Source organism: Ambystoma mexicanum, chromosome 9 (assembly GCF_040938575.1).
Source record: "Ambystoma mexicanum isolate Mex_15411 chromosome 9, UKY_AmexF1_1, whole genome shotgun sequence".
In the NCBI taxonomy this organism is placed as follows: Eukaryota; Metazoa; Chordata; class Amphibia; order Caudata; family Ambystomatidae; genus Ambystoma; species Ambystoma mexicanum.
This window is the reverse complement of record NC_090931.1, coordinates 474,895,356-474,908,814: the sequence shown is the minus strand read 5'-3', so window position 1 is coordinate 474,908,814 and position 13,459 is coordinate 474,895,356. Positions and strand designations below refer to the sequence as shown.

General features: G+C 51.5%; 1 protein-coding gene across 2 annotated transcripts in view; it reads left to right on the top strand.

Annotated features, from left to right (window-relative positions):
• The window catches only part of NCBP3 (nuclear cap binding subunit 3), a 552,095-nt gene that overhangs the window by 497,249 nt on the left and 41,387 nt on the right, over positions 1-13,459 (top strand). The gene's annotated exons all lie outside the window — the stretch shown is intronic.

Genomic DNA, 13,459 nt, shown 5'->3' with positions numbered 1-13,459 from the left:
CCCTGCCATTGATTGTCCTACTGTTCCGTTTTCTGCTGTATCTTTGCCTCCTTTAGGTTATCACCCTTCGACTCCCGCTGTTGTATATTGCTGTTTGTTTCCCCCACTGACTGCCCTGTCTTGCTTATACTGCAAGTACATTGCTTTGTTTTTTCCTCACTGACTGCCCTGTTTTGCTTATACTACCTTGTGTTTTCCGTTATATTGCTCCTTCATCTAGGTCCCTTATTCGCCTATTTCTCCTAGTGTGGTTTTGTGGTTGCCTCTCTGACTGCCCTGTCTTGCATTGTACTGCTGTGTGTACAGCTGGATTCTTCCTTCCTCCAGGTCTCATTTGCCAACTACTTTGTCTATTTGTTTGTGGTTTTTGTCTTCTTAGTAAATCGTTCATTTAGCAAACTGTTCTACTATTGTCTGAGCTCTTGTCATATCAGTCAATTGTCTACTATTGTCTCGTCCCTCTCTGCTTGTACCCCTCTGTGTGTCCTCCCCTAGTGTCCCCCCCACCGCTTCCTCGCCCCCTCCAGCCCCCCTCTTCATCTCTCCTCTCCCTCACCTACTATATGGTGCTCTGTTTCTCCTATCTTTTCTAACTGCTTCTCTATCGACTATCCTGCTCTCCTTACTAAGTCTGGTAGGAAGAAGTTAAAAAAGACACCCATACCAGTGCTTCCTCCAGACAAACCCTCACTGACATCCTCTTTGCCGTTCCCTCACCAGACCTATGGACTCTTCATGTGATCTGTGTTTTCTCCTTGCTCCTCTTCTCCGGATAATGGTGGCACCCGGCGGGAGGCCCTCCTGGCCCCCTTCCACTCCTCTAAGGTCATCATTAATGTTCACATGAATAGTACTGTCTTGATCCAAGGCCCTCAGACCAACCTTCTCCTCTTCGAAGGACGCTTCCCGGGCCTCATCAATTTACTTTCTTCTCCTGCTGTCCCTGTTCTCCCATCCATGGCTTCCTTGCCTCCCCCCTATGTCTCCTCCTTGGCTACCTTACCCTCTCCTCCTTCTACACCCCCCCCCCCTTGGGCTCCTTCAACACCTCTGAAGGGCATACCTCTGATTTGTACCCCTCCCCGGAAGTCTTTCAAGGATGGTGGCCTTCTCCATATTGCCACTCTCAACTCTAGCTCAGCTGTCAAACACTCCTCTGACATCTGCCGCCTCCTGGAAGAACTTGACTTCGATGACCCGGTCCCACCGAGACATGGTTCATGGCTAGCTCTGTCACAAGCTTTGACACTCTCCTCCCTGATGGCTACAAGATCCGCTCCGCACTCAGATCCAACCGTTCCGGAGGGGGTGTAGCCCTGATCTTCCCGGAGTGGATTCCTGCCTCTGTCATTCCTACACAGGCCTATTCCTCTTTCGAATGCCTTGTCTGCAGGCTTTCTCTCTCTCCTGGCCACTCTCTTAGTGTGGCTACCATCTATTGGCCACATGGTAAAAAAAAGAATGTACCCTAGGCATCCCATGCTGCTGCCACCCTTCAAGATGGGGCTGTGCTTCATGCCTGTGCCACATATTTTGACTCTCTTCATTGTATATTGAGGCCGCCCTTCAAGATGGACTGCGCTTCATGCCTGTGCCACATATTGTGAGACTCTGCATTGTGTGCTGAGGCTGCCCTTCTAGATGGGGCTGCGCTTCATGTCTAGCCCACATATTTTGACTCTGTATTGTATGCTGCTGCTGCTCCCTGTCTAAAAGGGGTCAGGCAAACTATGTAATTACTAGCACTTCTGTAATTAAGATCTCTCACAAGCACTTATGTAACTAAGTAAGCCTTCTTAACAGTGCCACAATGCCTGAGGGCAGTTGTGCACTTTACAAATGCAAATAAATAAATAAATCTCCCCCTTCCTCTCTGAGTGGGCGGACCTCTTGTTAGGAAAGATTTCATAATTGTAGGTAATTTTCCTTTCATGTGGCAACCCCCAAACTTTTTGCTGTTGTTTTACACCCTGATCTAGACTTTGCCAGAGAAGCGCAGCCTTCCGCCGCACTCCTCTGGGCTTTCGCTCAATTCTTCTGGGGAAACTGACATGCCCTTAAAACAGTCAGTACTGGGAGACTTCGTTTCCCTTAGTCCTTTCCTCATGTTGCAGCTTTTGAGCACATGAAACAAGAGTGCACCGTAACTTACATTACCGCGCTCTTGGGTCTCTAGTCATTCCAAAGGCCCTAGAAACTCTCGCTGAACTTATTATGAAATGTGCAAGTGTCACGGAAGGGACTGGTGGCAGCTATCGTTTCTTTGTGTTTTGAACCCCTTTATGCCATGTTAACTGCGGTTCCCGCGTTTGGCCCAAATGGCTGGTCTGGCCTCGAAAATGGCCATGCCACGAGGTTCTTTGTCCTGTCCGCTGACCGTCTTGCCCTATCACCTTCACCCGGGTCGAGCCGACCCGAGGCAGTCCTTATTTGGTCATGCACTTTCCCGCGAAACACAACGCTTTTGCGGGCTTCTGCATGCCTTGTGTGTGCCTCCAGGATGTGGGCTGGGATGTCTGTTCCCAATACACATCCTGGGTGCCAGAGAGTCTAGAGTGTCCTGAATGCCGTGATAGGTCCACGTATGGTGTGAGTGTTTGTTAGCGGATCTTCCATTGTGCCCTCTCCATTTTGGTGTGAAGGGAACTTTGGATAAGAGGAGGCTGAAAACCCCACTACCATGTCGATCTCCTGAGTTCTCACGAACAAAGGATAAGGAGCCAAGTATCCTGCAACTAAGAAGCTGAGTCGAGGAATCGTTGGTGACCCGCTGAAGGTTTGGCACCTTGCACTGCTGTGATCCTGCGAGACCACTCAGCCTCTGATCGTACGAGAAGGTCTGCAAAGGCGCTTCGACCCTTTAGAATAGTGGGAACAACTATTCTCAGCATCTTCACCAAATCCTGTACGTAAGCCTTCGGAAGCGTCCCTGGGCCATCCAGTTGACTGACCAGCCTACACAGGAATCTTGCTCTGTCACTGCCGTCTGGCTTACTGCCAATCCTGTGTCCTCGGTACTCTCACACAATTCGTACACTTGGCGTTCCCAGGTCTGAAGTGAGACGTGTGTTTTGGGACCGGAATACACGCGGTTGCCGATTTGCCCTGCTGTGGTAACAAACCTGTGCGTGTTCGCTGCATCCGGGACACCCTCGACACTGACTCCTGCTGTTGTGGAATCTACACAGCATCGGGACGTCCCTCTGATTGCATCTGAACCTGCCAGTACCGACACTGAACCGGAGAAGCCTGGGTCTGCCTGCATCGGGGACCGGTGAGTAGTCCATACCCTAACCAGTCGCCCTCCCCCAGGAGCCTGTGGCTTTCCATCGCTGTTGTAAACAGCAAACCCTTTCCCGCACTCACGCCCTGCTTCTGCCCCCAAGTGGAGGCCTTGCCTGAGTCACAGGGATTTGTTCACCATCTTTTCGTCCACCTTTCTGAACTGTCTGATTTCCCTGAAGAGACTCTCCTTTGCCCGTTGGCACCCGCGTGTGCAGGTACTTTTGACCACAAGGCTCCACTCTTCGTAGGGCTCGGACTTCCTTCTAGTTAGGTGGCCTCTGATGTCGAACTGGGTTTAACGATTACTTGCACTGCCAGTTTCCTCCCCATCTAGGTGTGTTGGTTTACTGGAGTTTTGCCGTGATTCTTTACTATGGTCGATGTTACAAAGGCCTTGTAATAAATGTGTCTATATTTTTAATATAACACCTGTCTGGAGTAATTTGTAAGCGTCCTTGCTTTGTGTGCTCATTGCGGGCTTTCAGTCACCCTCACCCCTCTTGAGACCTAGTCTTGACCGCCGCCATCGCTACCCTGATTGGTCTGGCTTGTCCAGAGGTTACCCTGTTCCAAGAAACTAGGCTGGCCTTGTGAACCTCTGCCCCTCCAGGACAGAGTTCAGAAATCCATCTTAACACCTCTCATCCTGGCCTCGACCCCTCAACTCCTCATTCTTGGAGACTTTCACATCCACCTGGATGCTTCCTGGCCTTTCTCTGGACTCTTTCGCGATCTCTGCGACTCTATTGCTCTTTCTATTCTCCCCTCCAGCCCGACTCACTCTGCAGGGCACACTCTGGATGTTCTGATCTCTTCAGACCTTCCCCTCTCACCACTTCTCTCTCCTGGAGGGATCACTTTCTCCTTTCCTCCCATCTCACCCTCTCTACCCCTCAGGCTAAGCCAACTCCAGGACTACCACCTACCTTCTCGGTTATCCGACCTATGAAGCGTGTGTCAGTTGAGGCTTTCGCCGCCACTTCTCTACCCCTCCTCTTCCTCCTCCTCTGGCTGACTCACATCCAGACGGAGCCCTTTCCGTGCTCCACTCTGCGATCTCTGATACCGTTGATGTTCTTGCCCTTGTCATGAGGATCCATTTGCAGTCCAAAACCAAGTGCAACTCCTGGTACGACTCAGACCTCTTCACCCTTAAACACAAGAGCTGGGTGGCTGAGAGGAAATGGGGTGCTTCCTGTGCATACTCTGACAAAATGGCCTGCCGTCTTACTCATTTACAGTAACGTGGCAGTAATCCGATGGGTGCTACGTGGGGAAAGTTACTGCACCCTTTTAAGGTACAAAAAGGAGTATGCCAGGATTGCACATGTGCACCAACTTTCTTTTTAATTTATATTCAGTGTAACAGATAAAATATTGGCAGTTTTCAATGACTCGCCTACCCTAGCCCAAGACAAATGCCTATGACTGCTTTCTGCAGGTGCTGTTCTGATATTCTAACACAGCACCAGCTGGTCTCGGAAGGCAATTATTGTTTAAGTTTTTTGACCCGATAAAGGACTGGAAATAAACTGATGAAACAAAAGCCATGGAGGTCACAACAAAAAAGGTGTGCACCTGCAATCTGATGACAGATCATTAGAACATAGTTTGATTTAGGTGTGACATTCGCATGCACTGGCAAGTGGGAGGACCAACTAGAAAAAGTGGGAGTCTTTCCAGGTATTGCAGGGCAGTGGCTAGCTTTGGCAATAACAGGGCTGTGAGACCAGAATTGGTAGCAAACCAACTACAAGGAAGGCAAACTGCCCTTCACAGGACAGATATGGGGCTTTACCAACTGCACACATTTCTGAAAATATCTTTTTGAAGGAAAATGTTGGGTTTGCCTAAAAGCACACCAATCCAAATACATGAGGAGCTTGGTCAATCGTATCTCGATCCATTGGTGACACTCTGACCTCTTATGTATTTGGTAAAGTTGTGGACTGGTAAAGTTGTGGACTGTGCCAGAACTGGGCAAATCCGGGGGCGCTTTGACCATGGGCAAGAGGGTGGTTCATCAATGCCATGGGTTACTCATGTTAGGACTCCTTACAAGCTTTAGGGTGCACTGATCTTTGGTTAAATCCCACAAGGAGCCATAGAAATACGAAATTAAATATTAAGAAAGAGCACCAGGATTTGTGCAAACAGTATTTGCTAAGCAAATTTCTTCCTCCAGGTTGCCGATCATATTGGGAAATTGAAAGTAGCTCTAGGATGCAAAAGTTATCTGGACCGAATGAAACCTAAAACGATGTGTTTGTTATGGATCAAGTTAAGATTTGACATTTAACCGTTTTAATATTGTTGGGTAGATTTTCCATTTTGAGTGAAATTCTACCCACTTTTGTGAGTCTCCCAGCATTTTTGGTGGACTATTGGATGTTTGGAATGATTCTCCAGAGTGAGTGACAACCTTTTTCCACCCTCACTCATTATTTTACTCCGACCATGGGAACCCTTTTCATCTCTTTGATACTTATAAAGTCATGCTTTCCTCCATTATTTCTGTCATCTACATGTTATTACAGCACTTTATATTCAGTGTTGCTGGGGAGCTCCTTGAGCTTCCCTTTTTATCTGTGTTCACATGTTACCAGGGCAGGGGGGACACTATGTCCCATCTGTATTTTATTTTGTGAGATCAGCACACCTCTCCTTAAGTGGAGTGCTGAGGGAAATATTGTCTCAATTTTCCAGGAACTTTTAGTTTCTGTTCCAAGTTCATCTGACTAGTGGCCATGTACCTTTTTACATAATTTTTTGTGGGCTTTTGTCGCAGGCTACCTTTTCAGCTGCGGTACGGGACACAAGGTTCACCTTTTGCCTACAATGGTGGCTGTAGTTTTTTAAGCCCTGTTCTATATGACTTGGTCTTGGTTGAGCCGCCTTCTACCTGCCTGGGTGGGGGATGTCTTGATGGGTACTTTGTCTTTGGTGTGCTTCCCTTGGAAAGCCTGCCAAGACTGAGTGCCTGAAAGGACAGGAAGTGGGGGAGGTGACCACTCCCCTGGTCCTTGTCCTGCAGTGTGCCTGCTTGGAACCCGTTTATTGTTTCTAGGCTGGCTCTTCCCCATTGAACAGCCACCCCCCAAGCTTGAATTATTGCATGTCGGATGATTGGTGGGCTCAGCCAGCTTTCCTGTATAAAAGACTATGGTCCTGGAGCAGAAACTGTCGACCACTGGAACTGAAGGACATCTGCAGGCAATTCCAGGTACCATGAGAGCCGGTTGAGTAACCGCTGCAGTCTTGACCTCAACTTATGTGTGATGGGGATGCCCCAAAGCCGACAACTTCCTCTCTTGGACTGGTGGGCTTAACCAGTCCCAAGACTAACTGCATTTAGTGCCTTCTCTGGACAAGCTGTGACCGCCACGGCTTGCAATTCCTCAATTTTATTTACTTTTATTTATTGTGCATTTGTAGGCGCTTATAAATCAATAAATTGTTTGAAAGCGCACACAGGGCAAAGGGGAGGGAACTTTATATGATAGTTTATTTATATAGCGCCTATACACAATGTGTTTCAAAGTGCTTCAAGGCAGGGGATGGAACAAGGGAAATACAATGACATTCTTGCATGGCCATGAACAAAAAGAATGCAAAATGAACTATCATACTCGGCCTGGTGATATTTCAGATAGTGCAAGAGCTAAGACACAGATGGGGAGGGGTCGTGGGAAATTGGAAGAGACGGGTGACTACCGTACTAGGCCTGACAACATTTTGGATAGTGCTTGAGGAGGGGGGACAAGTAAGGTAAGGGGGGAGGAGACAAACATTTGATGCTATCATGCTAGGTCCAGGGACAATTCTGATAGAGTAAGTGCATAGAAAAAAGTAAGTGAGGGCGGGAGGAGAGACGGAGAAGGGAGAGATCAAAGAATAAAATGGTGAAAAAAAGCAGAGAAGCAGAGGGAAGAGCGAATACAGGTGCAGAGGTCCCGTGAAACACATAATGTTGCAGGCAACAGAAAATGTAAGCAATGATTCAAGATGACTATGGGCACAGCATGATTCAGGGCCACCCCTAGTACGAGATCCAAGGGACGTCCAACATGAGTTGAGAAGGTGAAGCAACAAAGTCAATGTGTTCATAGAGTCCAATCCAATCATTGGCAACAGGTTGGTGATGGTGAAACCATAGTGAATCAAGACCACTCCTGCAGTGAATAGAAGGGGGGATGGGTAAAGCAGGAAAGAGATCCGGCAAAGCAGGGTGGGGGGGAGCATAACGGGAATCACAGGGGACCAGGGAGGGTGTGGGGGTCACAACGGATATCAAGTGCCAAGGAGTCAGTTGTGTGCAACAGTCCCTGGCAGAGATGGCTTGGGGCAGAGTGGTCACCTGCCATTTATAAGTGCAGGCCTGTGAAGCACAGGCCAGTGGGTGCCTGAAGACAAGTGCTGGGGTGGTGCAGAATGCTAAAGGCGTTTGGGTGGCACGCTGGGACCCAGATGGACACAAGTTCCAGGCCACCAATCTTTACATCTGTGTGGTATCACAAATTGTGAATCGAAGTAGTCCTGCAACGGGTCAAGTAAAACCCTGTGCACAGTCGAAAGTCTTTGATTTTGATGCAGAAAAGAAAGTTGTGGAAAACGAACTAAAGTTGTCCGAGCCCGACATTAGGCCTCCTTATGAGCATGCCGGTCTGGTAACAACGGTGCCGGTAAGGCTACCGGCACCGTTGTTACCAGACCGGCACACTCAGTCTGTGTGTAGCTGCCGTCCCTCCCGCGACGCCTGAGCTGGCAGGCGTGACGGCACCAGCCCGCAGACTTTCGGGGAAGCACCAGCACGGTTATTTACATTTTTTTGGCACCTGACTTCCAGAAACACTGGGGTCGTAATCCCCCCGTGTTTCCGTGGAGTCAGGTGCCGGAAAAATGCCCGAGTCTGATTGTAGCCTGCCGGTTTTACTGGCATGGATACTGCTAGGACTCGTAATGAGGCCCATTGTGTTGACAGGGTCTTAGCCCGACGGAGGGGGGCCCGGAGTGAACTGAGAATCACCTGCAGGGCGGTCAGAGTCCGATTGAGGGAGACCAAGTGAGAACATTGTGTTGACAGGGTCTGAGCCCGGCAGAGGGTGTCCCAGGGTGGCCAAAGAATCACTTGAAAAGTTGTGCGTAAGAAAATCTTAAGTTTGTCCTTGTTCGTCACATCAGGACCTCTGTAATAAGAGACTTTGAATGGTAAAGAGACTTTGGCACAGAAGACCCTGATACCGAAATTATGAACTGCATCCTCGTGCTAAAGAAGCCAGAGTCTGTGCTAAGCTTGAGTGTGCCGCCTTGTCCCATGCTGAAAACGTGGGGAAGGGAAGTCGATTGCTTAACTATCCCAACATGTTATTTCATTAACAGTTTTCTGTTGCATAACATGGTTTCCCACACTATACTCTTATGTTCCCTCCCCTTTCCTCCATACTGCATGGGCGTCCCTCGCCAGGGACGGGAGACCGAACCTTTTTCACCAGAAAAATCTTCTTCCCCTCTAAATTTAGAGGCGCGCAAAGGCACGGCCCTGGGAGCATGTTCTGCCCTGACTACGCCCTCTGGCGCCACACCTCAGTCCCCTTTTCTGCGCCGACGGGAACGGGCCGAATTCACCAGCGCTCCTGAGGTTGGCTTCGGCCATGTAATTCCTTGCGTGGATTCTTCCTCTATATCATCTTTTGTCTTTTTATTCAATAGGTACTTGGTCCTCAGACGCCACAGCTCCTCCCCGGCGCATGTCGACTTTGACAGGGTTCAGCAGGTGCCCATCCTGCAAAGGGCCTTTTCCAACATCAGACCCCTACGCCCTCTGCCTACGTTGCCTTGGCCCAGACCACGGTTGGCAAGCCTGTTCGGCATGCGGCTCGCTGTCCACAAAGGCGCTGAAGAACACACTAGCCAGGTGGAAGGAGCTCTTCCAGCCGTCTCCTTCTGAGGACCTCAAGAGTTTCGTGAGATGCTCCATGCCAGAGGTAGGGCATGTATTTTCATCTGCACCTCGCAAGGGAAACTCCTTCCCAGGGACTCCTACGCGGGAGCGATCGGGTCCTTTTACCAACTCGCGCACTGAGGCTGTCGCAGCTACCGGCCTTCGGTCTGAGGGGTCCTCAGATCCTCCCGGTGCCAGGGTTGAGGGGCCGCTAGGCTCTTTTACAGGGCATGCGCCCGAGGGGCTCTGCCCTGTTACCGGTAGTACGTCCGAGGGGGCGCCTGAACGCAGCTGTAACGAACTCCGGGTCAAGGTTAATACATCTACCGGGCACGTGCCCGAGGAGCGGGACAAGTCGCGCGCCTCACACATAAGAGACTTGGCAGAGGATTCCACTGGATTCTCCCTCGCCAAGAATGGTTGGCTCAAGCCACACTCTGTCCAGCCAGTCAACCGCTGCCTGGATGGCAAGTGCAGGCAGATTGAGGGGGATACACTCTTGCTCTCCTCACATCCTCAGCCACACTCCTCGGTGATCGCTGCGGCATCACTGTACTCCAAACCTCAGTCGTCCTTGTCTTCTTCATCGACGGCGCAAGAACAAGAAAACCTTGGCGGCGTACGGTAAGAAGCTGTATCCCAACGCTTGCTTGGACCACTGTCAGGCCAACGCAGACGCCATGCCGGCGGCCTCCAACCAGAGATTATGGCGGGAAATTGCTGACTTCCTCCCGGAACTCCCCTCCCACAGCCAGTCACGTTTCAAGGCGGGTCTAGCCGAGGCCAAGCTCACATCGATACCTCTGGACGTGTCATCTGTATTGCCACAGACATGAGAAGGATGGCCTGGCTCCAGGCAACCAAGTTCAACCCAGATGTCCAAGAACGTGTTCTATATCTGCCCTTCGAGGGCAGCGACCTTTTCCACTCCAGCACAGACGGAGAGCTGGACAAGAAGAAGAATAGCTTGCAGACGGCTAAGTCTTTATGCCCAAAGCGTATTCCCAGTCTCAGCAACGCTCTGATAAGGGTCGCTCATCCAGAGGCTTCCGGGGCTTCCAGGAGTGCAGGTCTAGGCAGCTGGAACGCTCGCCGACCCTTAGTCAGCGCAAGCATCAACAAAGGGGGGAGGGGCCAAGGGCTTTTTCCAGTTCACCTCCTCTGCCTCGGAGGGAAAAAAGTTGTCTCCTCGGGGTACCGTCTACCTATTCCGGCCTCCTCTCCTCCCCCAAGTTTGGACAGCAACTCTTTTGGCTGAGATTTGGTCACTCGTCCTGAGCAGGGCCTTGTAGGAAGTCCCAGCCTCCCAGCGAGGTTCAGGCTTTTACTCCAGGATCTTCGCCAATCAGAAGAACCAGGCGGGCATGAGAGATGTATTGGACCTTTCCACCCTCATCCTCTCCTTACCTCTTCAGAGATTCAAGATGGTTACGCCAGCCTTTATTGCTGAGACATTATGCAGGGGAGACTGGATGTGCTCCCTGGATTCGAAAGACCTGTATCTGCACGTCCCGACCTGGCAACCCCATCGTTCTTTCAGTTCAGGATCATGAGCTGCCATTTTCAGTACAAGGTCCTCCCTTTTGGCCTCAACTCGGCCCCCAGGGTCTTTACCAGACTTATGAATGCTGTGGCAGCCCTCCTCCGGGCCTCTACATATACCCATACCTAGATGACTGGCTCGTCAGGGCTACATCTCCGGAAGCAGGAACCTTCCTGGGCCTCATCTGCAACACGCGTGCCGAGAGGGTCTTCCCCTCGGACGACAAGATCTCAGCCATCAAGAGGACCACGTCCCACTTTCTCAGCCGAAGCTCTACTTCGGCTTGGTGGTACCAACATCTCCTGGGGCTTTTTGCAGCGCTACTGTTGGCCGTCCCCTACACAAAACTCAGGATGAGTAGGATCCAGCTCCACTTTGCAGCGTTGTGGAATCAAGAGTAGGGATTGCAGGTCGAAATCATTGAGATCCCCACTTTTCTCCACCCAGACCTCACATGGTGGTCCGAAGGCTGCAACCTGCGGAGGGGCAAGCCCTTCAGGCGCCCCGCCCCACAGGTGACCATTACCACAGACTTCTCCCTTGAAGGATGGGGAGCCACCCTGGAGGATCTATCGGTCCACGGCACGTGGACCCGTCAAGAACAAGAGTACCACATCAATTGGCTGGAACTGAACGCCATCTGGTTAACGCTCAGAGCCTTCCTCCCACGGCTCAGGGGAAGGGTTGTCCTCATCCAGACAGACAACTCGACCAGTATGTTCTACATCAACAAGCCGGGAATGACCAGGTCGCCCTCCCTGTGCAGACTGGTGATCAACATGTGGGAATGGGCCTTGGACAAATTAAATTTTCCTCACGGCAGTCCACCTCCCGGGGGAATCCAACCAGAAAGCGGACAGGCTCAGCAGGTTGGGGGCGGACAACTACGAGTGGCAGCTGAACGACCTCGTGACACAGGAAATCTTCCACAGATGGGCCCCCCCCCAGGTGGATCTCTTTGTCACCAGGCACAACAGGAAGTGCCCCCAGTTCTCCTCCTGGCAGGGACAGGACCGGGTTACCTGGGCGACGCCTTATGGATTCAGTGAAACGGCATGGCAGCATACGCCTTCCCGCCCACTCCACTGATTCACAGAGTGCCTTGCCAAGATCAGGGAGTCTCGCCAGTTCAACCTTATTAGATAGCTCCATAATGGCCAGCCAGGCCATGGTTCTCGGAGCTGCTCGGCCTCTCGGAGGTCCCTCCAATCCACCTCCCGACGGGTCCAGCATATCTTCTAACACAGCAGGGGAGCACAGTCGTCCACCCTGCCCCTCAGAAGCTGGCCCTCACAGCGTGGTTCCTGAGCGGGTGACGCTCAGCCACCTCAACTTCCCAGGCCAATCTGGAAATCAAACAGGGGGCCATGAGCAAGGCTATCAGAGCCCAATATAAGAGTAAATGGACCAGCTTCTGCCACTGGGCGCACGCCATGGAAATCAATCCACTGGCATGTTCACTGGACTACGTGCTGTCATTCTTGGCGAACCTCGCCAACTCAGGCGTGCAAGTGGACACCTGTCGCACATACCTCTCAGCCATTGGGGCTTACAGGAACTCGGGGGAGGAGGTCTTCTCCCCCTCCAGCCCAGTTGTGAAGAGACATTTGGCCAGACTCGCTAGACTCTACCCGCCCATTAGGAAGCCACACCCCATGTGCGACTTGAACGTTAGTCTTGGGCCCCCTAACGCACAAGCCGTTTGAGCCTATGCCGTCCGCGGACTTCAGCCTGGTCACCAACAAGACGGCCATTCTAGTCAGCCTCACTTCAGCGCGCAGGGTCAGCGAGATCCAGACTCTAGTCGCATCAGACCCGTACACTACCTTTCACAAGGATAAGGTGGTCCTGTGGAGCCATCCGGTATTTCTACCTAAAGTGCCATCAGCCTTTCACTTAAACGAGGAGATCGTCCTTCCTACATTCTTTGCCGACCCGAAGGACGAGCCTCAGAGAGTTCTGCACTGCCTAGATGTCAGGCGTGCCCCGAAATTGTACCTGGACAGGACCAAGGGCTTCCGCAAGTCATATGCCCTGTTCATCACCTTCGGACGCGCCAGGCCAGGCTATCAGGCCTTCAAAGCCTCCATTTCCCGCTGGATGTTCTCTGCCATCAAGGAAGCGTACGAGGGTCAGCATAGACCTCTTCTGGCGAACATGCATGCCCACACGGTCAGGGGCAAGGCAACGGCCACCGCCTTTCATCGCCATGTCCCCTGGCAGGTCAAAAGCAGGGCGGCTACATGGGCCACCCCATCCGCTTTCTGCAGGCATTACTGTTTGGAGGCCGACCAGGTTGGATGCGGCTTTCGGACCTGCGGTTCACCGGAACCTGTTTGCTTGAGGAGGGTCTCCTTTCCACCTGGGGGCTACATTAAATTGTAATTGCCCATGCAGTATGGAGGAAGGGGTAATTATAAGTTACTCACCGTAGTGACTAACGTACTCTTAGTCCATAGTCTCCTTTCCGCCATGCGTCCCACCATCCTCCCCCCTAATAATCTGGTGTCATTAGGCTATGGTAAATCTATTGTCGACGTGTCTTTGGGGACCGAGGTGTGGCCTGGAGGGCAGAGTCAGAGCAGCGCATGCTCCCAGGGCCGCGCCTCTAAATTTAGAGGGGAAGATTATTTTTCTGGTGAAAAAGGTTCTGTCCCCCGTCCCTTGCGAGGGACGCCCATGCAGTGTGG